Source organism: Melanerpes formicivorus, unplaced genomic scaffold, assembly GCF_026170545.1.
Source record: "Melanerpes formicivorus ecotype bairdi unplaced genomic scaffold, bMelFor1.0.p_v2 SCAF_41, whole genome shotgun sequence".
NCBI classification, from domain to species: Eukaryota; Metazoa; Chordata; class Aves; order Piciformes; family Picidae; genus Melanerpes; species Melanerpes formicivorus.
This window is the reverse complement of record NW_027142393.1, coordinates 125,757-153,053: the sequence shown is the minus strand read 5'-3', so window position 1 is coordinate 153,053 and position 27,297 is coordinate 125,757.

Sequence of the window (27,297 nt, the reverse complement as noted above, 5' to 3'; positions counted from 1 at the left end):
GAAGGGAAGGGAAGGGAAGGGAAGGGAAGGGAAGGGAAGGGAAGGGAAGGGAAGGGAAGGGAAGGGAAGGGAAGGGAAGGGAAGGGAAGGGAAGGAAGGGAAGGGAAGGGAAGGGAAGGGAAGGGAAGAGAAGAGAAGAGAAGAGAAGAGAAGAGAGAGAAGAGAAGAGAAAGAGAAGAGAAGAGAAGAGAAGAGAAGAGAAGAGAAGAGAAGAGAAGAGAAGAGAAGAGAAGAGAAGAGAAGAGAGAGAAGAGAAGGAGAAGAGATAGAAGAGAAGAGAAGAGAAGAGAAGAGAAGAGAAGAGAAGAGAAGAGAAGAGAAGAGAAAGAAGAAGAAGGAAGAGAAGAGAAGAGAAGAGAAGAGAAGAGAAGAGAAGAGAAGAGAAGAGAAATTAACCAGGTTGGAAGAGACCTTCAAGGTCATCAAATCCAACCTATCATCCAACACCACCTAATCAACTAAACCATGCAATCAAGCACCCCATCAAGTCTCCTCCTCCCTCAGCCATTCCTCACCAGACCTCTTCTCCAGACCCTTCAGCCAGCTTTGTTACTCTTCTCTGGACCTGCTCCAGCTCCTCAATGTCCTTCTTGGAGTAAACAGAACTCAAGCTGTGGCCTCACCAGTGCTGAGGACAGAGGGACAACCTCTGCTCCTTTCTCTGTGGTGCTTGGAGGGATTTGCTGTTCCCAGTCCCAACATCTGTGCTCTTTCTGCTGCATTTCATAGAATCATAGAATCAATAAGATTGGAAAAGACCTCACAGATCATCAAATCCAACCTATCACCTAATACCTAACACCTCCTGACCACTAAACCATGGCACCAAGTGCCACATCCAAGCCTTTTTGGAACACCTCCAGGGATGGTGACTCCACCACCTCCCTGGGCAGCACATTCCAATGGCCAATCTCTCTTGCTGGGAAGAACTTTCTCCTCACCTCCAGCCTAAACCTCCCCTGGCACAGCTTGAGACTGTGTCCTCTTGTTCTGGTGCTGCTTGCCTGGGAGAAGAGACCAACCCCCACCTGGCTACAACCTCCCTTCAGGGAGTTGTAGAGAGCAAGAAGGTCTCCCCTGAGCCTCCTCTTCTCCAGGCTAAGCAACCCCAGCTCCCTCAGCCTCTCCTCACAGGGCTGTGCTCAAGGCTTCTCCCCAGCCTCGTTGCCCTTCTCTGGACACATGATGGTGTGGAGCCTCCTCACACTGTCCTAAATGAAGGAGCAGCTGCTCCTGTGGGAATCTCCTGGTGATATCCTGCAATGGAAAAAAAACCCTAGGAATGGGTAGATTGAGATTGGCTGTGAGGAAGAAGTTGTTCCCCATGAGGGTGGTGAGAGCCTGGCACAGGCTGCCCAGGGAGGTGGTGGAAGCCTCATCCCTGGAGGTGTTTGCAGCCAGGCTGGATGTGGCTGTGAGCAAGCTGCTGTAGTGTGAGGTGTCCCTGGCCATGGCAGGGGAGTTGGAACTGGCTGAGCCTTGAGGTCCCTTCCAACCCTGACAATTCTGTGATTCTATAATGTCCTGAGTGGTTCCACTGCAGCTAACAGTTAGTGGCCTTGCATCAACTCCTTCCCTTCTCATCCACAGGCTGCTTCCCCCCCCAGCAGCGAGCTGGAAGGAGGAACTTCTCAGAGCTTTAAATAACCTCCTGGATTGCCCCCTTAGGACTTCTGCTCCAGCTGGGAGCAGCTTTCCTGTTTGTTTGTTTGTTCCTTTTTCCTTGCCCTGATTGCAGAGAGGAAGGAATCTTGCTTCCACCTCCCTGAAGCCCTCCAAGGGGAACGGCCTGGGCTGGGAGGGTGATGGCTCAGCGCCGCAGGCTGGGGCTGAGCACGGAAGGTCAGAGCTGCTTCTGCTGCTGTGGTTTGTGGCGTTGGGTTGCCCTGGGGGTCATGGCTGGTGATAAGCAGATGCTGATGGCCTCCGTTTGGGCAGAGCTCACAGTCCTGATCGTGGCCTTGAGAAGAGCAGGGCGGGGGAATCCAAGGAGAACATTCTTAACCCCTTCCTCTCTCCTGAGTTTCATGGAGGTCAAAACCTGGGATGAGGTTTAACCTGCTCGACCTCACCTTGTGCCGCGGGGGAGGGGCTGCTCCTCCCGTGACCTTGGGGCACTCCATGCCCGGGAGGCCATCACTGCAGGGAGGATGCACAGATCAAAAGCTGGGAGTTACTAATGCAAGACGTTTCAGAGGAGCTGGGGGCTTTGAAGTGCTTCAAATATTGACCTCCTTTGGGCAAAAGGCTGTGAGCGGCAATCAGGCACAAGCATCTCGCGGTGGAGATCAAAGAGGGATGTCCAAAGGAGCTGGTTGCCATAGCCACGCTGCCTGCTCCCCACTGGGGCTGCACAGGGCTTTTAATGGCCCAGAAGCTGCTGTAGGGCATTCAGGTTCTCCAGTGCTCCGCTCCTCCTGCGGCTGAAAGCTTGTGTGACTTCTGCAAAGGTTGGAAAACTTGGGGAGGAGTGGGAAGAATCCAATTTAATTCCTTTAGAGGGGGAAAAAAAAAGAAGTCCAACAACACTAAAAGAATGAAATCCTTCTGTAAAGTATCTTCTGTTCGTGATAGGCTGCTTGGTTGCATGGGTTAGTTGATTAGGTGGTGTTGGGTGATAGGTTGGATGTGATGATCTTGAAGGTCTCTTCCAAGCTGGTCTGGTCTGGTCCATTCCTATTCTATTCTATTCTATTCTATTCTATTCTATTCTATTCTATTCTATTCTATTCTATTCTATTCTATTCTATTCTATTCTATTCTATTCTATCCTATCCTATCCTATCCTATCCTATCCTATCCTATCCTATCCTATCCTATCCAGTTGTCAGGGTTGGAAGTGACCTCAAGGATCACACAGTTCCAACCCCCCCTGCCATGGGCAGGGACACCTCACACTATGTCAGGTTGCTCAGAGCCGCATCCTGCAGCCCTCTTGGCTATAGCACAGTCCTGTGAGGAGAGGCTGAGGGAGCTGGGGTTGCTCAGCCTGGAGAGAAGGAGGCTCAGGGGAGACCTTCTTGCTCTCTACAACTCCCTGAAGGGAGGTTGTAGCCAGGTGGGGGTTGGTCTCTTCTGCCAGGCAAGCAGCACCAGAACAAGAGGACACAGTCTCAAGCTGTGCCAGGAGGTTGCCTCCCCTCTCTTCCAAAGGTGATACACCCTCTTTTTTTCCCTCAGTTCCATTAAAAGTTCATGAACCATCCAGGCTGGCCGTCTGCCCCGGCGGCTCATCTTCTGGCACATTGGCACAGCCTGTCCCTGAGCCTTCAACAATTCTTCCTTGAAGTAGGTCCAGCTCTCCTGGACCCCTTTGTTTTTAAGGGCTTTATCCCAAGGAACCCTCTGAAGTAGTTCCTTGAGTAACCTGAAGTCTGCCCTCCGGAAGTCCAGAGTGGAGGTCTTCTTGCCGCCCCTCTTGGCTTGACCAAAAACCGAGAATTCAATTATCTCGTGGTCACTGGACCCCAAACACCCTCCAACCACCAGTATCACAGTCTCACAGTATAACTTAGGTTGGAAAGGACCTCAAGGATCATCGAGTCCAACCTATCAACACAGACCCCATGACTAGACCATGGCACCAAGTGCCACATCCAATCCCCTCTTGAACACCTCCAGGGATGGGGACTCCACCATCTCCCTGGGCAGCACATTCCAATGGCGAACGACTCGCTCGGTGAAGAACTTCCTCCTCACCTCGAGTCTAAACCTCCCCTGGCACAGCTTGAGACTGTGTCCTCTTGTTCTGGTGCTGGGTGCCTGGGAGAAGAGGCCAGCCCCTTCCTGGCTACAACCATCTTTCAGGTAGTTGTAGAGGGCAATGAGGTCTCCCCTGAGCCTCCTCTTCTCCAGGCTAAGCAACCCCAGCTCCCTCAGCCTCTCCTCACAGGGCTGTGCTCAAGGCCTCTCCCCAGCCTTGTTGCCCTTCTCTGGACACCTTCAAGTGTTTCAATGTCCTTCTTAAACTGAGGGGCCCAGAACTGGACACAGGACTCAAGCCCTTCCCTATTGGTGAAGAGGAGGTCAAGCATAGCCTTGCCCCTGGTAGGCTCTCGCAGCACCTGGGATAAGAAGCTGTCCTCCATGCACTCTAAGAACCTCCTAGACTGTCTCCTCTCTGCTGTGTTGAGTTCCCAGCAGATGTCAGGCAGGTTGAAGTCACCCATGAGAACAAGGTTTGGAGATCTTGAGACAGCCCTAAGCTGCCTATAGAATGCTTCATCAACATCCTCCTCCTGGTTGGGTGGTCTATAGCAGACTCCAACCAGGGTGTCTGCCCCGCTGGTCTTCCCTCTAATTCTTATCCACAAGCATTCAACCCGATCGTCCCTAATCTCCATCTCAATGGCATCTAGTGCCTTCCTGATGTACAGGGCCACCCCTCCACCCCTTCTTCCTCGCCTGTCTCTCCTGAAGAGCTTGTAACCATCAATTGCAGCGCTCCAGTCATGTGAGTCATCCCACCACCTCCACCACCTCCCTGGGCAGCACATTCCAATGGCCAATCTCTCTTGCTGGGAAGAATTTCTTCCTAGCATCCAGCCTAAACCTCTCCTGGCACAGCTTGAGACTGTGTCCTCTTGTTCTGGTGCTGGTTGCCTGGGAGAAGAGACCAGTCCAGGGCTGAGACTTTCTGCCCTCCCCCAACCAGCCTGGGGCATCACCTGCTCAGGGGTGGGTGGGTTCCCATCTGTCCCATCCCATGTCCCACCCACCCCCCATCCCCCACTGGGCCTGAGGTCAGCTGAGGTCTTTCTTTCTGCCACACATTGAAATTCCAGGCTCGGTGCTGCTGGAAATGAGCTGTGGCAGGCGTGGGGGAGGGAGGGAGAATGGGGGAGGGGACAGGCAGGAGCTCTCAGGCTCCCCCCTCCCAGGCAGCCCCTGCCCCTCCTGCCCCCACCATGCTGATGGATGGGCTCCTCTGCAAAAAAAAAGCCTTGTCCTGAGCTTCACCAGATGTGAGATTAATTTATTGCACTTGTCCAAACAGAATGGATTCCTGGTTTCCCTGCACCACAGCCTCTCCTGCAGCCTGATGGAGAGGTCTGGGTGCACCCAGGCTCAGGTGACCTTGACCCAGCCTGCAGGGCCCTGTGTGTGCCCCCTCTGAAGGGATGGGGGACACAAGGAAAGGCACCAAGCATTGCTCTCTAGGTGCCACAGAGAATTCACTCCCTTGGACTGGGCTTATCCAGAGGGGTGCAGGGGAAAAACATCAACCCCCTGCTTCAGCTGCATGTGGAGCACCAGCTGAAGAGGTGACCAGAGGTGACCTTGTGGTGGATGACAATGATGCAGGCTTGGGGCAGAGTGGCTGGAAACTGCCTGGTGGAAAAGGACCTGAGGGTGCTTTGGCTGACAGCAGCTGAAGAGGAGACAGCAGTGTGCTCAAGTGGCCTAAAGGGCCACCAGGATCCTGGCCTGCATCAGCAATGCTGTGGCCAGCACGACCAGGGCAGGGATGATCCTTGCCCTGTACTGGGCACTGGTGAGGCTGCACCTTGAGTTCTGGGTTCAGTCTTGGGCCCCTCACTCCAAGAAGGACATGGAGGGGCTGCAGTGGGTCCAGAGAAGAGCAAGGAAGCTGGTGAAGGGTGTGGAGAACAGGGCTGGGGAGGAGCAGCTGAGGGAACTGGGGGTGTTCAGCCTGGAGAAGAGGAGGCTGAGGGGAGACCTCATTGCTCTCTACAGCTCCCTGAAAGGAAGTTGGAGTGAGGTGGGGATTGGTCTCTTCCCCCTATTTACAACTGACAGGACATGAGCAAATGGCCCGAAATTGCACCAGGGGAGGGTTAGGTTGGACTTGAGGAACAATTCCTTCCCCAAAAGGGTTGTCAAGCCCTGAACCAGCCTGCCCAGGGAGATGGGCACCATCCCTGGAGGTGTTCCAGAGAGGATTGGACGTGGCACTTGGTGCCATGGTTTAGTCATGGGGTCTGTGGTGACAGCTTGGACTTGATGATCTTTGAGGTCTCTTCCAACCTTAGTGATTCTGTGATTCTGTGATATGGGGGAGTCCCCATCCCTGGAAGGGTTTCAGATCCATGGAGATGTGGTGCTGAGGGCCATGGTTTAGTGGTGACCTGGCAGTGCTGGGTTAGCTGTGGGTCTTGATGATCTTCAAGGTCTCTTCCAACCAAACCACTTGTGTGATTCTATTATTAATGAGGAAGCAATTTGGTGTGGAGCATCTGCACCTGCATCCCAGTGCTGCAGGGCCCGCAGAGACGCATCCTGCAGCGTGACAGCGGCACAATGGTCCTTCCAGGAGCAAACAAGAGGAGAGGAGGGAGGTGCACCCACCACACAGTGCTGCTTTGCCCTCCTTCCTGGTTCATGGATCAAAGCTGAGGCCTCAAAATTCCCAGCCAGCTCAGTGGGATTTCTGCCTGATTAAAGCTGGAGCCGCAACCCAGAACCTTCTGCCTCTGCTGAGATCCAGGCAGGATTTGTGCAGGAGCTTGGAAGCAAATCTGCTACCCTCAGAGGAGCCTTTTTTTTCCCCCTCTTTATTTTTGGAGGGAGTTCAAGTTTATTCCACTAGAAAGGGGTTTAGTCTTCCCTTTTCATGGTGGTGGGAAAGACAAAACTCCTTAGTTCCCCAGGGCTGGGCCAGCAGGCTCTGCTCTCACTTGATTTCAGCCTTCTGCCTTGAAGAGCAAAGCTACTGAAGGGCTTTGGAAATGATTGCCCAAGCTAAATGAGGGCCAAATAGGACCACAGTGAGGTGAGCACCTCCCTTTTGCCCAGGTCGAAGACATGAGAAGGATCAGCTGGAATCTCAAAGGGAGGAGCAATTGGAGGCAAAGCGAACTCCTGACCCTGGAATTACAAATCACAGCTCTGCAGGAGGAGAAATGTGCTCCAGGTGGGTGGTGTGCTGCCCAAAATGTCAACAGCAAGATGACAAAGAAGAATTAGAGGGGTTAGTGTCCACCAAACAGTCTGATAGAGCTTGGTCTCGAGGCTGTGAGTAACCTGATGTAGTGTGAGGTGTCCCTGGCCATGGCAGGGGGGTTGGAACTGGCTGATCATGGCACTTGGTGCCATGGTTTAGTTGTCATAAGGTCTGTCTTGGGTGACAGGTTGGGCTTGATGATCCCTGAGGTCTTTTCCAACCTTATTGATTCTATGAGTCTATTCTAACTGGTTGATGGTAGGCTGAACATGAGCCTGCAGTGTGCCCAGGTGGCCAAGAAGGCCAATGGCATCCTGGCCTGCATCAGGAACAGTGTGGCCAGCAGGAGCAGGGAGGTCATTCTGCCCTGTGCTCAGCACTGCTTAGGCCACACCTTGAGTCCTGTGTCCAGTTCTGGGCTCCTCAGGTTAGGAAAGATGTTGAGATGCTGGAAGGTGTCCAGAGAAGGGCAACAAAGCTGGGGAGGGGTCTGGAGCACAGCCCTGTGAGGAGAGGCTGAGGGAGCTGGGGTTGCTTAGCCTGGAGAAGAGGAGGCTCAGGGGAGACCTTATCACTCTCTACAACTACCTGGAGGGAGGTTGTAGCCAGGTGGGGGTTGGTCTCTTCTCCCAGGCAGCCAGCACCAGAACAAGAGGACACAGTCTCAAGCTGTGGCAGGGGAAGTTTAGGCTGGAGGTGATGAGAAAGTTCTTCCCATCAAGAGAGATTGGCCATTGGAATGTGCTGCCCAGGGAGGTGGTGGAGTCACCATCCCTGGAGGTGATTAGGAAGAGCCTGGCTGAGGCACTTGGTGCCATGGTTTCGTTGATCAGATGGTGCTGGGTGATGAGGGGAGGGGAGGGGAGAGGAAGGGAAGAGGAAGGGAAGAGGAAGGGAAGGGAAGGAAAGGGGAAGGGAAGGGAAGGGAAGGGAAGGGAAGGGAAGGGAAGGGAAGGGAAGGGAAGGGAAGGGAAGGGAAGGGAAGGGAAGGGAAGGGAAGGGAAGGGAAGGGAAGGGAAGGGAAGGGAAGGGAAGGGAAGGGAAGGGAAGGGAAGGGAAGGGAAGGGAAGGGAAGGGAAGGGAAGGGAAGGGAAGGGAAGGGAAGGGAAGGGAAGGGAAGGGAAGGGAAGGGAAGGGAAGGGCTCACCTCAGATTGCAAGAATGAAGCTGGCCCAGCAAGGAGGGCTGTGGGAGGCCACCTTCACCGTGGTGGTGGAGCAAATCTCTCCTTGCACCAAGCACCAAGCTGCCTTCATTTTCTCTGCACTACTCAGGCCTTTAACTCCAGCAGCAGGGGAAAGCCATGACATTCACAGACAGCTTTTTGGGTTTGTTTCTGTTTGTGGGGTTTTTTTTTCTCCCCTTTGGTTTGTTTATCAGCAAGATTAAGATTCCTGGCTGCAGAACAAAGGAGTGTCTCCAGTTATTTGTTCTGGGGGCATGTGGAGTGCATTTGTTTCCTAGGATGCAAATTCATTGTTCATGCTCTGAATAAAACTCCCAGTGCCAAGAAGCTGCCACCATGGATTCAGATCTCTTGGCAGCCCTTGGTTGTTCTTTGCTCTGACTTCAGACACCGAGCAAGGATTTGCTTTGCCCCAATATTTGGCTGCTCTGCTTTGTCTCAGAGGCACTTTCCCAACGCCTTTGTTAAGCTTTGTGCCAGCTGAATTCCTCCTTTCCAAGCTACTGGTGGTGGCTGTGAGGCTGCAGGGCCAGCTTTTGGGACATTGGTCACACCACCAGCCCTCAACGGGATGGCCACCAGCTGCCTCCCTGCCTCAGCCCCTGCCAAAGCACAGGCAGCTGCAGCAGCCCCTCTGCCACTTGCCAAGGGGCTCCCTTGCTGCCAAAAGCTGTGAGAAAGGAGGGGTGCACATTTTGGATGGGAGAGGGTTTGGTGGATAACAAATGAGTTGGATGGGCACATTCAGGTGGCAGTGGTCAATGGCTCAGTGTCCAGATGGAGATGGGTAACTATGGGGGCTTTAGGCTCTAACCACCTGCCCCTCTGCTGTGCTCTGCTGAGACCCCACCTGCAGGGCTGGGGCCAGCTCTGGAGTCCTCAGCACAGCACAGACAGCGAGCTGTTGGAACAGGGCCAGAGGAGGCCACAGCAATGCTGGCAGGGCTGGAAGCCCTCTGCTGTGAGGCCAGGCTGAGAGAGGTGGGCTTGTTCAGCCTGGAGAAGAGAAGGCTGCAGGGAGACCTTCTGGTGGCCTTGCAGTGCTTGAAGGGCTGATCAGTAAGATGGGGGCTGACTTGAGCAGGGCCTGATGTGACAGGACAAGGGGGGATGGTTTGAACTAAAAGAGAGAGATTCAGACTGGAGAGAGAAAATTTGTTACACTGAGGGTGGAGAAACCCTGTCCCAGGTTGCCCAGAGAGGTGGGAGATGCTCCATCTCAGGTCAGGTTGTTTGGGGCTCTGAGCAACCTGCTCTAGCTGCAGATGTCCCTGCTGAGTGCAGAGGGGTTGGACTGGATAACCTTGAAAGGTCCCTTCCCACCCAAACCATTCAATGATTCTGTATTACAGTATTAAAGTAGCACCAGCAGCACTCCAGCTGCTGAATTACTCCCTCCTGGGCACTACAGAACTGTATAGAAAAGAGCAGAAATAACCTCAAGGACTTTATCCTCTCCAAGAAGCTACCAAAGGACAGAGAGCCTGAACAGGTCACTGGTTTCAACTGGAGAGCTGCAGCTTTGCTTACAGTTCAGAGAATCAGAGAATCAATAAAGTTGGAAAAGACCTCAGAGATCATCAAGTCCAACAAAATGGAATGAAGCTGGGGGTGGGGAGATTCAGGCTGGATGTGAGGAGGAGGTTCTTCCCCATGAGAGTGGTGAAGCCCTGGAATGGGTTGTCCAGGGAGGTGGTTGAGGCCCCATCCCTGGAGGCGTTTAAGCCCAGGCTGGATGAGGCTCTGGGCAGCCTGATCTAGTGTGGGGTGTCCCTGCCCATGGCAGGGGGCTTGGAACTAGATGATCCTTGTGGTCCCTTCCAACCTGACTGATTCTATGATACTATGAACCTGTCACCCAAGACCTCCTGACTAACTAAACCATGGCTTCAAGCACTACATCCAATCCCCTCTTGAACACCTCCAGAGATGATGACTCCATCACATCCCTCACATCCCTGGGCAGCACATTCCAGTGGCTAACAACTCTCTCTGGGAAGAACTTTCTCCTCACCTCCAGCCTAAACCTCCCCTGGCACAGCTTGAGACTCTGTCCTCTTGTTCTGGTGCTGCTTGCCTGGGAGAAGAGACCAACCCCCACCTGGCTACAACCTCCCTTCAGGGAGTTGTAGAGAGCAAGAAGGTCTCCCCTGAGCCTCCTCTTCTCCAGGCTAAGCAACCCCAGCTCCCTCAGCCTCTCCTCACAGGGTTGTGCTCCAAACCCCTCCCCAGCCTCATTGCCCTTCTCTGGACACATTCAAGAGTCTCAATGTCCTTCTTAAACTGAGGGGCCCAGAACTTGACACAGGACTCAAGGTGTGACCTAACCAGTGCTGAGCCCAGGGGCAGAATGACCTCCCTGCTCCTGCTGGCCACACTGTTTCTGATGCAGGCCAGGATGCCATTGGCCTTCTTGGCCCCCTGGGCACACTGCAGGCTCATGTTCAGCCTACTATCAGCCAGTACCTCCAGGTCCCTTTCTGTCTGGCTGCTCTTCAGCCACTCTGACCCCAGCCTGTAGCTCTGCATGGGGTTGTTGTGGCTAAATAGGTAGGTAGGTAGGTAGGTAGATAGATAGATAAATAGACAGATAGATAAATAGATATAGATATAGCAATCATTTCCTTTTATTGAAGAGGCAGAGCAGTGAATCTCGCCCAAATGACCCATTTTTATCTAAAAATATTCACAATTCTCCTAAAACCAACCCCAGTTCCATTGTGCTGTTTCACCACTCAGTCTCTGACTCTGTGATTTTGGAGCTGGTGCTGGGAGCAGCTCTCTCACCCCCAAGCAGGTAAAATGGATGAGTTCAAAATGCAGCTGGCTGCAGGTTCTCATTTCATTCATTTCTCTCATTTCTCTCTCCATTTCTCTTGCTCATTTCCCTTTCTGCCCCCACACACAGACACAGACACATCTGAAAGCCCAGCTACAGCCACCCAGTGGCCCCCAGTCTCACACAGCTGCTGTGGCCAGGGGATGTGACCGAGCTGCTTTCATTCCCCAACCCATCTCTACAGCCACCAAGAGCACAACCCCACCCTCCCCCTACCCCCCTCCATCCCCTCCTCCAAGAGCTTGACAGCCACCGAGCTCCCCCTTGATCGGCCGGGCGGGCAGGAGCAGCCCCTGCAGCCCGGAGCAGGGGCTGCCACCTTGCATTAGTTGGATGTGGGGAGGTTGTGTTGTGACATGCCTGTGCCTGACATGCCATGTCACCTCAGGAGATAATGAGCTGGAAATTTGTGCTAATCATTGTTGTGACTGTTCCCCAGGAACAGGTCGATGGGGGATGGTGGGGGGGAGGGGGGAGGGAGGAGGGGATGGTGTTGGGGAGTGGGGGAAGCAGCAGAACTTCTTGCACCCACAGGCATTGTATTAGGGAATATCTTTTCTTTTAGATAGGGAAAATGTCAGATGTGCCAAGGGGAGGCTTGGGAGTCATGGAATCACACAATCACAGAATGGTCTGGCTTGGAAGGGAACTCCAAAAGTCATCCAGTCCAACCCCCTCTGCAGTCAGCAGGGACATCCCCAATTAGATCAGGCTGCCCAGAGCCCTCTCCAGCCTCACTTTGAGTATCTCCAGGGATGGGTCCCCAACCATCTCCCTGGGCAACTTGCTCCAGTGCTCCACTACCCTCCTGGTGCAGAACCTGTTCCTAACATCCAATCTAAATCTGCTCTGCTCTACTTTGAAGCCACTGCCCCTCATCCTCTCACTGCAGGCCTTGGCAAACAGTCTCTCTCCACCCTTCTTGTATCCCCCTCTCAGGTACTGGAAGGTTGTTATTAGGTCTCCCCTCCTTTGTGAGTGTGGAGGGAAGGCCCCAAGCAGCTTGGCTGGAGGGATTCAGACGGAGAGAAACTGCATTCTTCCACGGATGCTGGGCAGAAATTAACTCCCCTGGTCCAGCACTGCTGACAAGGGACTGCCCTAATGAGTGTTTCCCATCCTTAAGTCACACCACACAGCCTTCACTAATTGAGGGGAACACAAATCCACTTACTGAGGACAAGTTGAGGGCCGACCCCAGGTTCTGGAGCCCCTTGAATCAAAGCCTGAGTTGCAGCGAGGGATGGCAGCAGGGTGTTTAAGAGGGGTGCTGCTGACAAGGCACAGAATTGTGTGTGTGTGTGTGTGTGTGTTTCCTGGCAGTGGTTTGGAGCTGATGACTGTGGATGGCTGCCTCCAGCAAATGTGATTTGCAAAGTGATGAGGACTTGAAAAATCCCCCAGCAGAGGCAGCTTGCTTTGCTCGTTAGAAGCATCTCCAGCGTGCCCCCGGCAGGTAGAGAGGGAGGGATAGGTGCATGGTGTCAATTAAGGGTTCAAGCCTCTTGTGATGCAAAGTGAAAGGCTGTGATTCAGTGGTGACAAGCCCCACACTGTATGCCCCCTGCCCTCTGCAAGCACCAGGTACCCAGGGGTTGCACAGAATCCCAGCATGCTGGGGGGTGGGAGGCATCTCTGCAGATCATCCAGGCCAACATCACTGCGAAAGCAGGGGCACCCACAGCAGCTTGCCCAGCAGCACAAGGGACAGATGGGTTTGGAAGCTCTCCAGAGAAGGAGACTCCACAACCTCTCTGGGCAGCCTGCTCCAGGCCTCCAGCACCCTTACACCAAACAACTGTCTCCTCATCTTCAGGTGGAACCTCCTGGCTTCCAGTTTGTGCCCATTGCCCCTTGTCCTGTCCCTGGGCACCACTGACAAGAGTCTGGCCCCAGGCTCTTGCCTCCCACAGCTCCTTTAGCTCTTGCTGAGCACTGATCAGATCCCCTCTGGGGCTGCTCTTCTCCAGGTTCTCAGCCCCAGGGCTCTCAGCCTTTCCTCCTCACAGAGATGTTCCAGGCCCCTCCCTCAGCATCTTTGTAGCCTCCACTGGGCTCTCTCCAGTAACTCTATTTCATCAAATAAGTCTTAAGTACCAGAAGCAGAACAACTTGGACAAGCACAAGCGTCATGCTGGAGACCAAATCAGAGGAGTTTCTGACCGCACAGACTCTGGCAGAGCTATGTCAGCCCCTAAATATCTCCTTTTTTGGGGGGGACACCACACTCCAGAGCTGCATGGTCACATTTCCTGGGAAAATGAATTATTCTTTCCCAAAAAGAAACCTCAGGGAACCATCAAATCAGGACAGTGAAATGTAGTATTTTGTGCAGTGCTGAAGCCCATTTCAGTTGATTTCTGCTGTCCCAGCATGAAGACAGCACCGTACAAGCAAGCCCCTGGCATGGTCAGGCATTGGAACAGGCTGCCCAGGGGGGTGGTGGAGTCCCCATCCTAGGAGGGGTTCAAGGAACCTGTGGCCATGGCACTGTGGGACATGGTGTAATGGTCATGGTGCTGTTGGGTTGAGGTCTGATGACCTTGGAGGTCTTTTGCAACCCAAACAATTCTGTGATTCCATGATTCCACAAATCCATAATTCCATGATTCTATGATTCCACAATTCTATGACTCTGTGATTCCATGATTGTGATTCTATGCTTCTATTACTCTATGATTCCATGATTCCATGATTCTGATTCCATTATTCCATAATTCCATGATTCCTTGATTCCATAATTCCATGACTCCATGATTCCATTATTCCATAATTCCATAATTCCATGAATCCATGATTCCATAATTCCATGATTACATGATTCTATGATTTCATAATTCCATGATTCTATGATTCCATGATTCCTTGTTTCCATAGTTCCATAATTCCATGATTCCATGATTCCATGATTCTATGATTCCATGAATTCTATGCTTCTATGGCTCTATGATTACATTATTCCATGATTCTGATTCTATGATTCCATAATTCTATGATTCTATGATTCCATAATTCCATGATTCCATGATTCCTTGATTCCATGATTCCATTATTCCATAATTCCATGATTCCTTGATTCCATGATTCTATGATTCCGTAACTCCATAATTCAATGATTCTATGACTCCATAATTCCATGATTCTATGATTCCATGAATTCTATGCTTCTATGAGTCCATGATTACATGATTCCATTATTCTGATTCTATGATTCCATAATTCTATGATTCCATGATTTCATGATTCCATAATTCCATAATTCTATGACTCCATAATTCCATGATTCTATGATTCCATAATTCCATGATTCTATGATTCCATAATTTCCCTGATTCTATGATTCCATAACTCCATAATTCCACAATTCTATGATTCCATAATTCTATGATTCCATAACTCCATAATTCCATGATTCTTTGATTCCATGATTCCATAATTCCATAATTCTTTGATTCCATAATTCCATGATTCTATGACTCCATAATTCCATGATTCCTTGCTTCTATGACTCTATGATTCCATGATTCCATGATGCTATGAGTCTATGATTCCATGATTCTCTGATTCCATAATTCCATGATTCCATGATTCCATGATGCTGTGATTCCATGATTCCCTGATTCCATGACTCTATGACTCTACTTCAGTGTGGATGCTTCTATTGTTCTGTGCCTTAATTAAACAACCAACAGCTCTTAAAGCAACATTTTATCAGGGAACCCCAAACCATTTGTTCTGACATCATTTCTTTTTCTCCCTTTCCTTCCTTGCCTTCTCCCTGTCAAAACATTCTTCCCATCTGGCACATTCTCCCTCACTGTTTAGATTTTTTGCAGACAGTTCTGCAACCTATTTGCATCCTTATGGAAAACTCTCCCATCTGTTTCTCTCCCTTCCCGCAGAATCAGGGAATTGTTTCAGCTGGAAAAGACCTCTAAGATCATCCAGTCCAACCATCAACCCAACCCCACCATGGCCATCAAACCATGTCCCCAGGTGCCATGGCCACAGGTTTCTGGAACACCTCCAGGGATGGTGACTCCACCACCTCCCTGGGCAGCCTGGTCCAGTGCCTGACCACTCCTGCAGCAAAGAAATTGTTCCTCATGTCCAACCTAAACCTCCTCTGTTGCAACTTGAGGTCATTACCTCTTATCCTATCCCTCTCAAGTCCTGTCAGTTGTTAATAGGGAGAAGTGACCAACCCCCACCTCACTCCAACCTCCTTTCAGGCAGCTGTAGAGAGCAATGAGGTCTCCTCTCAGCCTCCTCTTCTCCAGGCTGAACACCTCAGAGAATAAGATCATAGAAGCAAGGAATCAACCAGGTTGGAAAAGACCTCAGAGATCATCAGGTCCAACCTGTGACCTAATACCTAACACCTCCTGACAACTAAACCATGGCTCCAAGTGCCACATCCAATCCTGTTTTGAACACCTCCAGGGATGGTGACTCCACCACCTCCCTGGGCAGCACATCCCAATGGCCAATTCCTCTTGCTGGGAAGAACTTTCTCCTCACCTCCAGCCTAAACATCTCAGTCAGTAAAGGGATCAAAATAAAATAAACACCCCCAGTTCCCTCAGCTGCTCCTCCCCAGCCCTGTTCTCCAGACCCTTCCCCAGCTTTGCTGCCCTTCTCTGGACTCACTCCAGCCCCTCAATGTCCTTCTTGGAGTGAGTGCCTAAAACTGAGCCCAGCATTTGCAGCCCAACGCTTGGTGTCGACTCCTGGAGCCAGCAAAGAGCCCAGCTGACAGCAGCTTGGCTTTCCCTGGCCTCCTTCCTGGGGTTTTCCCTTCAAAGTTATTTTCTTATCTGCTTGGAGATCCCAACTGTGAAAACAAATCATCCCAGGCCTTCTCTCTCTGAAGGCTCCGTTCAGCCACTTGGCAAACTCTTTGCAGAGCTCAGAACGAAACCCTGGCTGACAAAGCTGCCTTCGAAGTCCTGAGCTGCAGATGCAGCCCATGTGTAACAGCACTCCTGGGGGTTTTTTGCTGCTTTTCAGGAATACTCTGAATATTTTCAGATAAAACTGGGTCATTTGGACAAGATTCACTGTCCTGCCTCCTAAAGAAAACGAAATCATTAATACAAGGAGTTAAAGCAGGGCTGCAGCTCTCCAGTTGAAACCGGTGACCTGTTCAGGCTCTCTGTCCATTGGTAGCTTCTCAGAGAGGATAAAGTTCTTGAGGTTATTTCTGCCCTTTGCTGTGCAATTCTGTAGTGCCCAGGAGGGAGTAATTCAGCAGCTGGAGTGCTGCTGGTGCTACTTGAATGCACAGAGCTATAACATTGAATCATAGAATGGTTTGGGTGAAAAGGAGCTTCTAAAGCTCACCCAGCCCAACCCCCCTGCACTCAGCAGGGACATCTGCAGCTGGAGCAGGTTGCTCAGAGCCACAACCAACCTGACCTGCAATGGTTCCAGGTAGGAGACATCTCCCACCTCTCTGGGTGACCTGGGACAGGCTCTCACCACCCTCAAGGTGAAAATTTCCTTCCTTCTCTCCAGTCTGAGTCTCCCTCTTTTAGTTCAAACCATCATCCCTTGCTCTGTCACAAGAGGCCCTGCTCAAAAGTCTGTCCCCAGCTCTCTGATCAGCCCTCTGAGCACTGCAAGGCCACCAGAAAGTCTCCCTGGAGCCTGCTCTTCTCCAGGCTGAACAAGCCCAACTCTCTCAGCAGAAGGCTTCCAAATCTTGATCTAGTTAGAGCTGTCCCTGCTCAGTGCAGGGGGGTTGGACAAGATGACCTTTGAGGGTCTCTTTCACCACAATCTGTGAATCTGTGAATCATCTCCATGCCTTCCTCTGGCCCCTCTCCAACAGGTCCATGTCTCTCCTGTGCTGATGACTCCAGAGCTGGCCCCTGAACTTCAGGTGGGGTCTCAGCAGAGAAAGCAATGGTGAGAACAGAAGTAGTGTAGGCTTGCTGTGTGCACAAAGCAGATGCTGAGAGTGGAGCTGGGCAGGGACCTTCCCTGGTCTCCATTATCCCCAGCATCACTGAAGCATCAACTGCAGACTCAGAGCCCCCAGGGAGCCCAGACTTCCTCCACACTGAGATGTTCCTGCAGGGCAATTTTGAGTTCATCATCTTCCCCTGGAACCACTTGACACTTCACATTTCTTCTCTTCCTCTGGAGCTGTTCCTTCTCTCCCCAAGGAAATGTCCCAGCCCCTATTGCTTGCATGGAAGAGGTCAGCAGGAACAATGCAATCACACGGTGTGGATCTCAGCCCTGACCAGCTGCAGCTGAAGGGAGCAGCACCACATCTGTGTGGTTCCTTCAACAGCTGCACCTGCACTGAAGCTATACATGAGTCAAGCAGGAGCACTGATAAACCACTTGCAGGAGCTAGCCCAGAAAAAGAGGATGGGAAAACTTCCCCTCGGTGCATCTCCAAGCTGTGACTTTGCAGAACAGCTTGGGCAAACACAAGCACCGTGCTGGAGAGCCACCAAAGCCTGGTTCAGACCTGCTGTGTGCATGGGAGATGGTTGCTTACAAACCTGCATTACTCAGCTGGGAAGTTGTGGATCACAGAATCACAGAATCAACCAGGCTGGAAAAGACCTCAGAGATCATCAAGTCCAACCTAATACCTAACACCCCCTGGCAACTAAACCATGGCTCCAAGTGCCACATCCAAGCCTTTTTTGGACACCTCCAGGGATGGAGACTCCACCACCTCCCTGGGCAGCACATTCCAATGGCCAATCTCTCTTGCTGGGAAGAACTTTCTTCTCACCTCCAGCCTCAACTTCCCCTGGCATAGCTTAAGACTGTGTCCTCTTGTTCTGGTGCTGCTCGCCTGGGAGAAGAGACCAACCCCCACCTGGCTACAACCTCCCTTCAGGGAGTTGTAGAGAGCAAGAAGGTCTCCCCTGAGCCTCCTCTTCTCCAGGCTAAGCAACCCCAGCTCCCTCAGCCTCTCCTCACAGGGCTGTGCTCCAGACCTCTCTCCAGCCTCGTTGCCCTTCTCTGGACACATTCCAGCATCTCAATGTCCTTCTTAAATGCTCCATTGCAGTAAAAAGCTAATTGTTTATACATGAAAATGAATTCCATTAAACATTTAATAAGTTCAGAAGTGCTGTAGCTTCTTCAGTTCTCTTTTCACAGCAGGCATGTCTACAGCCACAGGTTCCCCCCTTGCGTTCACTCACACCTCCAGCCTGCCAGCATCCACTGAACAGGAGCTCTGTACAAAAACAGGGGTTGGAGCTATCTCCATGGCTCATCCCCGTGGCTCAGGCTGCTTTTGGGAGGGCTGTGGGCACTGTCAGGCACACGTGTCCCCACTGCCAACCGGGCAGATCTGCAGAGAAGGACCTGGGAATGCTGATGGTCAAATTCATCACGAGCCAGCAATGTGTCCTCATGGCCAAGATGGCTAATGGTCTCCTGGAGTGAAATAAGAAGACTGTGGACAGCAGGTCCATAGAAGTCCTCCTCCCTCCCCCTCTACTCATCCCTGTTGAGGCCACTTATGGAATCTTAGGTCCAGTTATGGGCTCCCTGGTTCAAAACTCCTGGAAGGAGTCTAGTGGAGGCTATCAAGCTGCTGAGGGCATCTCTGTGCGGCAGAAAGGCTGAGAGCCCTGGGGCTGTTGAGCCCGGAGAAGAGTAGCCCCAGAGGGGATCTGAGCAATGCTCAGCAAGAGCTAAAGGAGCTGTGGAGGGCAAGAGGCAGAGGCCAGACCCTTGTCAGTGGTGCCCAGGGACAGGACAAGGAGCAACAGGCATAAAGTGCCTGAAGAAGAGGAGAAAGTCATTTGGTGTGAGGGTGCTGGAGGCCTGGAGCAGGCTGCCCAGAGAGGTTGTGGAGTCTCCTCCCCTGGAGAGCTTCCAACCCCACCTGGCCATTGTGCTGCTGGGCAAGCTGCTGTGGGTGCTCTTCCTTTAGCTGGGGGGTTGGGCTGGTTGGACAGAGGCCCTTGGAGATCATCTTTGATTCTGAGCTATCTCAGTCTCTCATTTTCATGGATATGGTCTCTAACGGCTGCAGTGCACCAAAATCCCTTTCTCGCTGCTCTTGCTTTGGCTGCCTTCACAGCCAGGTATTCTCCTACATGCTGAAACAAGCTGAAGGAGCCTCAAGTACTTTTTCATTCCCACTTGCAAGCATTTGCATGATGACAGCCATCAGATAATAAAGACCATGGTCCAAACTCTGTTCTCAGCAAAGGCACCGCAGCTCCTGCTGAGAGTAACTCAAGCCACGGATCTGTCTTCAGGAGAGCCCTGGTGGCTGGGAGTCATTTGGCAATGATAAGCAAAACTCACTGTATAAAGCCCTGGGTGTAATTGGAGGGTAAGGATCTGTTTTGGCTTCCCCATCATTCCACATGAGCAGGCAGAAGTCGACATCCCTCCCAGTTACGGCTTCGAGGAAATTTCCACTTGCCCCGTTCGCGTCCAACATATGGACTTCATTTTCCCCCACACCTGGCCATATATATTCCTTATGAAAGGTTCACAACTCTCTGGGTTGTGTGACCTATTCCCGAGGTGATTAGGAGTTAAATGTGTTTCCTGCTCTCCCAAATTCCATCTCAACCAAAGAAACCAATCCGTCGGTCCCCAGTGTAATATCCTGCCGCCTGCAAACACACGCAGGCAATAAGTCAGGGCTGGGGTTGAGGCCGGGGTGGGGGTTGGGGGTGAAGCATATCCCTGCTTCCCATTAAACAGCAGCTGGGAGGGGAAGGTAATGAGAAAGAGAAAAAACCTGGGAATTCAGGGGGAAAGCTTGCACAGGTATTGGAATTGTGCCTCTCTTAGCTGGGCTCAGAGCAGGAAGCGCTGCGTGACGTTAGGGATGACTGCGCCCTGCCCTGTGCTGAGTGCATCCTGAGCTTCCAGAGACAGGAGGGTTGGGTAGAATCCAAGGGCAGGAGATTGAACACGTCCAAGTGCCAGGTTCTGCACATTGGCCACAACAACCCCATGCAGTGCTACAGGCTGGGGTCAGAGTGGCTGGAGAGCAGCCAGGCAGAGAGGGACCTGGAGGTGCTGGTTGATGGTAGGATGAACATGAGCCTGCAGTGTGCCCAGGCAGCCAGGAGGGCCAATGGCATCCTGGCCTGCATCAGGAACAGTGTGGCCAGCAGGAGCAGGGAGGTCATTGTGCCCTGTGCTCAGCACTGGTTAGGCCACACCTTGAGTCCTGTGTCCAGTTCTGGGCCTCTCAGTTTAGGAAGGAGGTTGACTTGCTGGAGCGAGTCCAGAGAAGGGCAACAAAGTTGGTGAGGGGCTTGGAACACAGCCCTGTGAGGAGAGGCTGAGGGAGCTGGGGTTGCTTAGCCTGGAGAAGAGGAGGCTCAGGGGTGACCTTATTGCTCTCTACAACTCCCTGAAGGGAGGTTGTAGCCAGGTGGGGGTTGGTCTCTTCTCCCAGGCAGCCAGCACCAGAACAAGAGGACACAGTCTCAAGCTGTGCCAGGGGAGGTTTAGGTTGGATGTTAGGAAGAAGTTCTACACAGAGAGAGTGATTGCCCATTGGAATGGGCTGCCTGAGGAGGTGGTGGAGTCACCATCACTGGAGGTGTTCAGGAGGAGACTTGCTGGGGTGCTTGGTGCCATGGGTTAGTCGTTTAGGTGGGTTGGATTGGTTGATGGGTTGGACACGATGATCTTGAAGGTCTCTTCCAACCTGGTCTATTCTAGTCTATTCTATCTGCATGGTTCTGCCACACTCTGCATCCCCATGGTCCCCACCCGTCCAGGGGCTGCCAAGCAAAGTCAAGTCCTCTGGCAAGCATTTATGGTCTGTTACTCCACACACACAGAGTACTCTGCTGGTCATCCTGACCACCATCCCCAGCCCACCACTCACTCATCTCCTCAGAGATCCTAGGTCATACAGGGACAAAAATCTACTACAATAGTGCAAAATGTGCACTGAGGAAGGAGGAAAGAAGAGGGATGAGTCCAGCTCTGTAAAAGCCACCCCACCTTGCTCTGGAAAGATATTTTTTCCCCTTTGAGGAACTGAAACAAGAGGTTGTGCAAGGACTCAGTGCTGATGAAGATTGGTTTGAGTGCAGTTTTGAGCAGGGTGTCAGTTGAAAATCTCACCATGAGCCAGCAATGGTTGCTTGCAGCCCAGAAAGTAGCTATGTCCTGGGTTGCATCAAAAGCAGTGAGAGCAGCAGGACAGGGAGGGGATTCTGCCCCTCTGCTCTCATGAGACCCCACCAGGAGCACTGCATCCAGTTCTGGTGTCCCCAGCACAAGAAGAACATTGAACTGTTGGAGAAGGTCCACATGAAGATGATCAGAGGGCTGGAGAACCTCTGTGGGGACAGACTGAGAGAGTTGGGGGTGTTCCAGCTGGACAACACAGGGAGGCCCAGGGAGGTGGTGGAAGCCTCATCCCTGGAGATTTTGAAAGCCAAGCTGGATGTGGCTGTGAGCAACCTGCTGTAGTGTGAGGTGTCCCTACCCATGGCAGGGGGGTTGGAACTGGATGATCCTTGAGGCCCCTTGCAACCTTGACAATTCTATGATTCTATGATCTTAGAGCAGCCTGAAGGGGGCTACAGGAGAGCTGGGGAGAGACTTTTTACAAGGGCTTATAGTGATAGGATAAGGGGCAATGGCTTGAAGCTTGAGGAGGGAAGATACAGGCTGGAGATGAGGAAGTTCTTCCCAATAAGGATGGTGAGAAACTGAACAGCTTGCTCAAGGAGGTTGTGGATGCCCCCTCCCTGGATGTATTCAAGGCCAGGCTGGATGAAGCCTTGAGCAACCTGGGCTGGTGGAATGTGCCCCCTGCCCATGGCAGGCAGGCAGAAATTGGATGATCTCTAAGGTCCCTTCCAACTCAAACCATTCTATGTTAAAAAAAACAACCCAAAACCCCAAGTGAGTGGCTTCCAGAAGACTTTTGTTGGCTGTCCTTTAATTCCTGGTGGTAGGCAGACAGGGAGTGGGAAAAACTCCTGGCTGGGGAGCCAAGAGGCTCCGAGGAGAGCGGTGAGCAGATGGCATGGAAATTAGCTCATTATTATTAATTTGCCAGGCCTTTCCCAGTTCCTGAATTGCCCTTTGAAAGCTGAAAAAGCAGTGTTTGTACCCAAAATAATAATACTAATAAAAAAAGGGGGGGGGGTGGTCTTTGGGCAAATCATCTCCTGAATGGCTCTGCCACCCACCGCATGAATGGGAGCTGGCCCCCACCTGCCTCGGCGCCGGCCCCAGCTGGGATTAGTGCAGCTCCCCTTGCAGGATGCTGCTCCATGGGAACCCACCACCACTGCTGCTTATTAATGTGCTAATGTTTTGTTTGAAGGAGTTAATGCTGCAGAAGGTCTTTTCTTCCTTCCTTTGTGTGTGTTTTGTTGGTCGGGGTTTTGTTGGTTTGCGTGCAGCAGGTCGGAGAGCCTGGTGTCTGGTGCTGTGGCTGGACAGCTATTGGTCAGGTCCAGAGAGGGGTGGGGAGTGGGGAGAGAGCCAGTTGGCAGCTGGTCACAAGTGGTGCTCCCCAGGGCTCAGTGCTGGGGCCACTTCTCTCAAATGTCTTTATCAATGAGAAGGCTCTGAGGAGACCTCACTGTGGCTGTCCAGTGTCTGAAGGGGGCTCCAAGAAAGCTGGGGAGGGACTTTTGAAGGTGTCAGGGAGGGATAGGACTGGGGGGATGGAACAAGACTAGAAATGGGGAGATTGAGATTGGATGTGAGGAAGAAGTTGTTCCCCACGAGGGTGGTGAGAGACTGGCACAGGTTGCCCAGGGAGGTGGTGGAAGCCTCATCCCTGGAGGCTTTTGCAACCAGGCTGGCTGTGGCTGTGAGCAACCCGCTGTAGTGTGAGGTGTCCCTGCCCATGGCAGTGGGTTTGGAACTGGCTGAGCCTTGAGGTCCCTTCCAACCCTGACAATTCTCTGATTACAGTATCACAGTATCACTTAGGTTGGAAAGGACCTCGAGGATCATCAAGTCCAACCTATCAACACAGACCCCATGACTAGACCATGGCACCAAACTTAGAATTCTCTGATTCCAACTTAGAATTATATCCAAACTTTAGAATTATAGAAATTATAGAATTAAGCAGGTTGAAAAAGACCTTTGAGATCACCAAGTCCAACCTATCACCCAAGACCATCTCATCAACTAAACCATGGCACCAAGAGCCTCAGCCAGGCTCTTCCGAAACACCTCCAGGGATGGTGACTCCACCACCTCCCTGGGCAGCACATTCCAATGGCCAAGTGAGGTGGGAGAACACAGTGGGACCTGGAGGAACCCTTCAAGATCTTAAAGTAAAGCATGGCAGCAGTGAGGTTTCCTATCATCCAGCCCAAACCCCCCCTGGCACAGCTTGAGACTGTGTCCTCTTGTTCTGGGGCTGGCTGCCTGGGAGAAGAGACTGACCACTGCCTGACTACAATCTCCCTTCAGGGAGTTGTAGAGAGCAATAAGGTCTCCCCTGAGCCTTCTCTTCTCCAGGCTAAGCAACCCCAGCTCCCTCAGCCTCTCCTCACAGGGCTGTGCTCCAAACCCCTCACCAACTTTATTGCCCTTCTCTGGACTCGTTCCAGCAACCCACCCCCTTGCACCTTGAGACTGCAGCACTGGGGTTATTTTTTCCATCCTCACCAGAAGCTTTAGTGAGCCAGACCAGACAACATGATGAGAAAATTAACCACTGCCCCCAGCCACATGCACAGGTCTGATTGCTGCTGATTAAAGCCAATCCTGGAGGACATCCCACATATGGCTGGCTTCCAGCGGGAGGAACGCAAGAGCTGGCATCAGCCAGAGTGGCAGGGCTGGAAGTGACACTGTGTCACTGTCCTTGTCACGTTGAAACCACAGCCTCAGAACTGGAGGCAGGGCCTAACTGCCTGAGAGTGGCAAACCCCCTAATTGATTTCCCCCTCGTTAAGGCTGCGATGGTGCTGCGGGGCTGGGCGTGCTCCGGCTCTGCCCGCGGTGGAGCTGCTGCGGAGCCTGTGCAGGAGGACCCGGAGAAATGAGGCATGGAGAGCTAATTGGAAAGCTTGAGTGAATTAATGTCAAAGCATAACACGTGCTGGAGCTCAACCCAGCGCTTACCCTGGGTGCTGCAGCAGGGGTGGGGATGCTGCTGGAGGTGCAGGGATGGTCCTGTGGGTGCAGGGATGCTGCTGGAGGTGCAGGGATGGTCCTGTGGGTGCAGGGATGCTGCTGGAGGTGTAGGGATGGTCCTGTGGGTGCAGGGATGCTGCTGGAGGTGTAGGGATGCTGCTGGAGGTGCAGGGATGCTGCTGGAGGTGTAGTGATGATCCTGTGGGTGCAGGGATGCTGCTGGAGTTGTAGGGATGCTGCTGGAGGTGTAGTGATGGTCCTGTGGGTGCAGGGATGCTGCTGGAGGTGTAGTGATGGTCCAGTGGGTGCAGGGATGCTGCTGGAGTTGTAGGGATGCTGCTGGAGGTGTAGTGATGGTCCTGTGGGTGCAGGGATGCTGCTGGAGGTGTAGTGATGGTCCAGTGGGTGCAGGGATGCTGCTGGAGTTGTAGGGATGCTGCTGGAGGTGTAGGGATGCTGCTGGAGGTGTAGTGATGGTCCTGTGGGTGCAGGGATGCTGCTGGAGGTGTAGTGATGCTGCTGGAGGTGCAGGGATGCTGCTGGAAGTGTAGTGATGGTCCTGTGGATGCAGAAATGCTGGTGGAGGTGTAGTGATGCTGCTGGAGGTGCAGGGATGGTCCTGTGGGTGCAGGGATGCTGCTGGAGGTGCACAGATGCTGCTGTAAGTGTAGGGATGATCTTGTGGGTGTAGGGAGGCTGCTGTAGGTGCAGGGATGCTGATGTAGGTGCAGTGATGGTCCTGTAGGTGTAGTCATGGTCCTGTGTGCGTAGTGACACTCCTGTAGGTGTAGTGATGCTCCTGTAAGTGTAGGGATGCTGCTGTAGGTGTAGTGATCATACAATCACTTCAAAGGGCTTCCTGGAGAAAGAGCTGAAGAGCAACACCTTGCAATAAAACAGATGTCAGCTTCTAACCCTTCAGCATCAAGTCCCAGCAGAAATCTTTGCACCCTGCAAACACAACCCAGCACTTGGTGTAACCCATCTGTAAGTTGTCCAGTTCTGGGCCACTCAATTTCATAAGGACATTGAGACCCTTGAACATGTCCAGAGAAGGGCAACAAAGCTGGGGAAGGGTCTGGAGCACAGCCCTGTGAGGAGAGGCTGAGGGAGCTGGGGTTGCTTAGCCTGGAGAAGAGGAGGCTCAGAGGAGACCTTCTTGCTGTCTCCAACTCCCTGAAGGGAGATTGTAGCCAGGTGGGGGTTGGTCTCTTCTCCCAGGCAAGCAGCACCAGAACAAGAGGACACAGTCTCAAGCTGTGCCAGGGGAGGTTTAGGCTCAAGGTGAGGAGAAAGTTCTTCACAGAGAGAGTTATTAGTCACTGGAATGTGCTGCCCAGGGAGGTGGTGGAGTCACTGTCCCTGGAGGTGTTCAGGAGGGGCCTAGATGTGGCACTTGGTGCCATGGTTTAGTAGTCATGAGGTCTTGGGTGACAGGTTGGACTTGATGATCTTTGAGGTCTTTTCCAACCCTATTGAATCTATGATTCTAAGTACTGGAGGTACTACAGGGATAGGAGTAAAAGGCAAGGTATAAAGCACAGAGGTTAACCTGTGCTGTGGGAGATCTCAGTGGTCAAATGATGCTGCTCATGGGCTCATTCCTGGGTAATTTTTCCTCTCCCATATAATGTGGCTTGCTTGGGATCCTGGGTGTTGAGGAGGAAGGGTAAAATTATAGAGTGGAGGGGGCAGGTATTTTGTTAAGGTGACCTGTCTTGTGCACTGTGGAAGAGCTGGAGTATACCTACACAAGATATTCCTTTCAACGGAATCCCAGCATCCCAGCATGGTAGAGATTGAAAGGGACATCTGGAGATCATCCAGTAAAATCCCCCATAATAAAGCAGGGGCACCCACAGAAGCTTGCCAGGATCACAATGTCCAGCTGGGTTTGGAAGCTAACCACAGAAGGGAACTCCACAACCTTTCTAGCAGCCTGCTCCAGCAGAGTTCCAGCATCCTCACAACAAAGAATTTTCTCCTCCTCTTCAGGTGGAACCTCCTGGGTTCCAGTTTGTGCCCAGTGCCCCTTGTCCTGCCACTGGGCACCACTGACAAGAGTCTGGCCCCAGCCTCTTGCCTCCCACAGCTCCTTTAGCTCTTGCTGAGCATTGCTCAGATCCCCTCTGGGGCTGCTCTTCTCCAGGCTCCACAGCCCCAGGGCTCTCAGCCTTTCCTCCTCCCAGTGATGCTCCAGGCCCCTCAGCATCTTTGGAGCCTCCCCTGGACTCTCTCCAGCAGTTTCCTGTCTCTCCTGAACTGGGGAGCCCAGAACTGGATCCAGTACTCCAATATGGCCTCACTAGAGCAGAGTAGATGGGGAAGAAGGACCTCCCTCGACCTGCTGGCCACAGCCTTCTTAATGCACCCCAGGAGAGCATTTTCTCCATCTATAAATTCAAGTTACTCCCCAATTTGCAGAATGATGCAAGGCTGGAACTTTCAATCCCTTTCCCTGCACCACCCCCTTTGCCTGGAGACCTTCCCTATTTGTTTCTTTCCATTGTGTTGCCTACATAAACTTACCCCAGAACTTCATCACAAATATTACTTAACCCAAGGATTTCTTCCCCCCCTCCCCAAACTCTCTGCTTTCCATGCTTGTGGGATTGAGTGCTGAGGCCACAGCAGGGCTGTGTGGCTCACTCTGCTCTGACTGAATGAGGTCATGGGCTTCTGCAGGCTATAATGATCTTAAAATTATGTGACAGAAACAAATAGGAAAATATTGAAAGTTAAGGCTCTGCAAGTACTTTTTATCCATCCTAGAGATGGGATCGCTTGGAGTTTATATCTCCTTGCCCAAGATCCCGCTAAGAAGCTTGGCTTAGGGGTAAGAAAACCTGCACAAGCTGAGGTTTTTCTGGTGTCCTCAGGAAATGTCCTTTAGTGGTAGGTACAAAACCAGCAGAAGAAGAGCAACAACAAAAAAAAAGGCAGGGGGTGGGGGAGAAAAAGCTATGGGGAAGGCAAAATGAAACAGAGTCACCAGTGATGGTGACTCCACCACCTCCCTGGGCAGCACATTCCAATGGCCAATCACTTTTAATTCCATTTTGGGGACTAGAGGTTTAAAGGATGGTTCTATGATTCTAAATGGAGGCAAAGTGGTGTCTCATGGACCAAGAAACCTCTCATGCTGTCATGGTTTAATGAGCAGACACATTGCTCTCTTGCTCCACATCTAAGTTGCTCCATTTACACATCCAAGTGCCAGGCTTTACACATGGCCCACAGCAGCCCCATGCAGTGCTACAGGCTGGGGTCAGAGTGGCTGGAGAG